The sequence below is a fragment of the Formica exsecta genome, unplaced genomic scaffold (genome assembly GCF_003651465.1).
Source record: "Formica exsecta isolate Colony F162 unplaced genomic scaffold, ASM365146v1 scaffold146, whole genome shotgun sequence".
NCBI lineage: Eukaryota > Metazoa > Arthropoda > Insecta > Hymenoptera > Formicidae > Formica > Formica exsecta.
Window position 1 is genome coordinate 72,518 of NW_021848789.1, and position 4,516 is coordinate 77,033.

Sequence of the window (4,516 nt, forward strand, 5' to 3'; positions counted from 1 at the left end):
TATATATATATATATTTCAAGAATCTGTTAATATAATTATGAAATCATATGTTGTTGCAAAAACAGAAATTATTTTATTAGTTAATAAAACTATATGTGGCCAGTTTCAAGATTTCTTTTTACTATTTTATGTGAAGCATCTTTGAAATAAATCACTTCTAATATTATGTGTAAGGTAAACAAAACATTAATTAATGACAATCACAATATAATCCACAATATAAACAAATATAATTATGTAATTGATACGTCACAATGATGAGCATAATCTTATTTAATCTTAATTGAAATCGTAACAACTTTATGAATGATGAATCTGAATCTAAATCTCGTACATTCTAACAAAATTGTCTAAATGAATTAAAGCATTGAAATATTCCATCAGATTAATTTTTGAATGTTTTTATATTTTCAGATACTGACTTAAAAGATAGTAAAAAATTTCCTATTGATTATGGATGGGTTGATGTCTCATCATTGAAAAGTTTGCTGACTAAAATAATTTAATGATCACCTAATTATATTGACAATTCTTAGAAAACATTATTTATAGTTTTGGCTAAAAAAGATTTGATAAAAATCGAAATTTTATTACAAAAAGTGTATTTTATTATTCCTGGAAATGATGTATTGTATTGTATCATACAAACATCAGTATTTGAAAGTTTTATATTGGCCTAAAATTTCTCAATTAAAAAAAATTCTATTGTTACTTTAAAACATATAACATATATATGTGTCTATATAAATTTCGAAAAACTTTAAATATATTTTTATATAATATAGATTTATATAATTAATAAAAAGTATTATACCAACTTGTATATGAAAATAATATAAGAACATCTATCACAGTGATTGTTTTGGTAATTATACTTTGTAATTAATCTCAATAATTATGTGATTATATAAATTTTTTTCAATTACCTTTATAATTTCTGATTCATTGGGTGAAACAATTTGAAGCAAACTGTATCCTATACCTCCACCAAGAACTATTGATGTTGCAAACTTCAGGAACGCCATGAAGGTTTAATGCTCATTGCATTCTTCTATCCAAGTTGCGTAATCAAATTTTCTCAATTGATCGCTGCCAGATAATTTTTCTCCAACAAAGTAATAGCTCTCTAATATATGTGGAAAGTGTTGATGCATGTAATATCTGAAATCTTTGTGTTGCAGATTTTAGAGAAATTAATGTACTAATTTAATTATTCTTATTTGGGATAAGAAAGAAATGAGAGATTCTTTAAAAATAAGAAAATTATCCCTCATGGCATCATTCACAGATTGGATTGCTACACCGATGCAACTTAAAGCGAAAGAAAAATCTTTATTTGATATATATATATATATATATATATGTGTGTGTGTGTGTATGTATTATATATTATATGATATTATATATATATATTTTTTTTTCTATATAATGTAAAACATATATATATTTTTTACATCAATCAAAATAATTATAATTTGATATATCGCAAAGCGGAGTAACCTACAAATTTTAAATCTTGTGGAGTAGAACGAACAATTCACCTTGCGAAGTATTCATATAACGCCAGAGTCCGTATGATCCCAGAAACAATACACCCTCCAATATAAAAATTATTTTGGCATTACTCTTGAGCGTTTGCACAAGGTTTGATCTCGGTCGTTTCGTGAGCATACTAGACAGAAACGAAAAGATTTCCTAAATTGGAAATCACATCGCGCAATACCGCGCAAGATACTGTATGAATGTGAGAAAGAGAGAATAAAAGAATATATAGTTCACATAGGCCTAGTTTATACACGATATACTGGGTGCTTTCCATTTAGTGACTCAAATCGACACAAGTATCATTCTATCTTCTTTTAATACCAGTGAACAACAAAAATAGAATGAAGGCTGGTTTATGCAGGCCGTAACTGTTAATTTATGCCGGAACCGTTAAAGTTTAACACTAGGATTACAATGCTTTTGTTCATAATGCCATTATGAACAATATTAAAACCGATTATAGTTTGTTCGGAATTAAAATCGATTACTTTTTATTCCGGGCGCGGATTGAACAGATTAAAACCGATTAAAACGGATTAAAACCGATTATGTTTTAATCGGTTTTAATCGACCATTTTCGGCAGGGTGTCCATTTGTAATCTAAAATGCCTTAAAAATGTCTCAGAGATATTTAAAATGTTTTTTTTAAAATAACATTACAAATATACTTTTTTCTCACTTACGGTACGCTGGTTGCAATTAGTTTGCATGTAGGATTCACTACGTGCAAACTAACCGCCAACATAGGGCGCGTTCCACTTAACGAGTTCCACGCAACGCTCGCGAGCATTATCTGTCTTTGTTTAACTTTCGGTCAACAACAAAGATGAAATAATACCGTAAGCGTTGCGGTCGTTAAGTGGAACGGGTCCGTGGCGGTCAGCCAATCAGCAAGCAGAACGCCATTGTCGCTTCTCTGGGCTGCGTTCGAGAACGTCACCCATGTGCACCGAGTGTCGTTCTATCTTTGTTATTTACTGAAAATTGAACAAAGATAGAACGACGCTCGTGTGCACACGAGTGATGTTTTCGAACGCGGCCCTGATTACACAGGACTCTATTCTCCGCCAGCCGCGATATCCCCTCTCCTTCAACTGTGCGAGAGAGAAAGAGATCCGACCACTATCGCTCTCTCTTTCTAATGTTTAAGACAGTCTTTCAACAGGGACGCGCAGTCTATCTCTATCAGTCTATGGCGAGCAGTAACATCGCGAATAGAGACCTACATAAAGCTAGCCGGAAGATATTATTAAATATGATTATTTTTAACTTTTCTGAGTGTATTTCGTTTGTAAATCGTTTGTGATTGATTGCGAGTCTGTTTTTAACGTTTGTGACAAATTAGGTTTTTTGTAATTAACAATTTTAGTGTAGTCATAATGTCAGCCGATACTTTTTAGTAATAAACAGATTTTATGATCACTGATAACTGTAATCGACAAGAAATCGTTTGTGATTTACAAATATACCAATGTTACATTTGTAAATTAATAAATTTTTTAATTACGTGCGAAATAAGTTTATTTTATAATTATAGTGCGCATTTTTAATAATTAAAATTATCTAATCGTTTGGTGGTCGTTTGGTGATGATTAGTAGCCTAATTAAAACGTTTGGTGGTCAATCGTTTTTTTAAAATTAAATAATTAAAATATTGGTATAAAGTTAGCCGAACATTTTTAATTTTTAGTCTAATCGATTAAATCAGGCCTTATTCGATGCAGAATCGTTAGGTGGTCACAAATCAGCTCCGTAAAGTTAGCCGGACCATTTTAATTTTTTAATAATTAAAATTATCTAATCGTTTGGTGGTCGTTTGGTGATGATTGGTAGCTTAATTAAAACGTTTGGTGGTCAATCGTTTTTTTTAAATTAAATAATTAAAATATTGGTGTAAAGTTAGCCGGACATTTTTAATTTTTAGTCTAATCGATTAAATCAGGCCTTATTCGATGCAGAATCGTTAGGTGGTCACAAATCATTTATTTACAACCTTTGGTGATCCATAATTTATCCAAAAAGTAAAAAAGACCATGTGCGGTTAGGTAGTGGGGATGGCTAACTGGAAGCTGTAAAGTTAGCCGAACAAATATATTATTTACCAACCAATTTTGTTCAAATTGGTCTTAATTGGAAGACAATCGTTTGGTGGTGATTGGTAGTCTAATTACAACGTTTGGTAGTTAATTATTAGGCTACTATGATTATAAAACCATGTGCGCTGATCCTGTGTCTGCGCCACGGTCTTATATACAGATCTTGAAACTGGCCGCAATTTCAGTGGTGGGGGTATGGTCGCTTGTTGAGGAAATATTTAGTTCCTAACACAGCCACTATTCGTCGCTGTGATAACTTTTCCCAGATAACCGTAACCTACCTGAAACCCCAAAAAAAAACTTGGAAACCCCGAGAGCCGTTTTAAACACGCGTGTGATTTTCGTAAGGGATTACTTTGAAAAATGCCAAGGTGGTGCGCAGTACCGTATTGTAGAACCGGCAGCAGAACGGAACAAATAAAGCGGTCTTTATTTGGCGTACCGAAAGACCCGGTTATATGGAAGAAATGGGAAGAGGCTATCCCAGGTATAGTCAAGTTGCGCCAGACGGACGTTATATGTGACAAACATTTTGAGGAAAAAGATATTTCCCGTGAGTGGATTAAGCTTGACGCAAATGATCAAGTAATTGCACGGGTGAGTAAAATGAAAAAATTTCATATCGGTTTCAAAAGAGTTCTGATATGTATTTTCATGTATTTTTTATTAAAGATCACATACAAGCGTCCGCAACTTAAAAAGCAAGCCGTGCCCACAAATTCGGTGACGTTCTGACAGGAAATTGTGAGCCGCTGCATGAATATGCAAAGCAAATATGCAATGTCTCTGTCTAATCCTCTAATATGATGAAACCATCAATTAAAATAATCAGTACCTTGGTCGGTGAGTTTTCTGAAACAAAAAGTATTAATTA

General features: G+C 32.3%; 1 protein-coding gene and 1 long non-coding RNA gene across 4 annotated transcripts in view; one reads left to right on the top strand and one right to left on the bottom strand.

Moving 5' to 3' along the window:
- The window catches only part of LOC115246294, a 22,574-nt gene extending 21,645 nt beyond the window's left edge, over nucleotides 1-929 (top strand). Inside the window, exon 2 of the long non-coding RNA XR_003885644.1 lies at nucleotides 416-929. This is a non-coding gene — a long non-coding RNA (uncharacterized LOC115246294). The remainder of the gene's footprint in view (nucleotides 1-415) is intronic.
- LOC115246293 (tubulin-specific chaperone C) overlaps nucleotides 1-1,935 on the bottom strand; it is a 22,826-nt gene extending 20,891 nt beyond the window's left edge. Inside the window, exons 1-2 of one of the 3 annotated variants that reach the window (XM_029825011.1) lie at nucleotides 1,543-1,935; nucleotides 928-1,169 (exon numbers count right to left, since the gene is read on the bottom strand). The gene's annotated coding sequence lies outside the window, so the exon portion shown is untranslated. Of the gene's footprint in view, nucleotides 1-927; nucleotides 1,170-1,505 lie in introns of all 3 variants that reach the window. The other 2 variants (XM_029825013.1, XM_029825012.1) reach the window with 2 other exon arrangements.
- Between the last annotated feature and the right edge of the window lie 2,581 nt (nucleotides 1,936-4,516).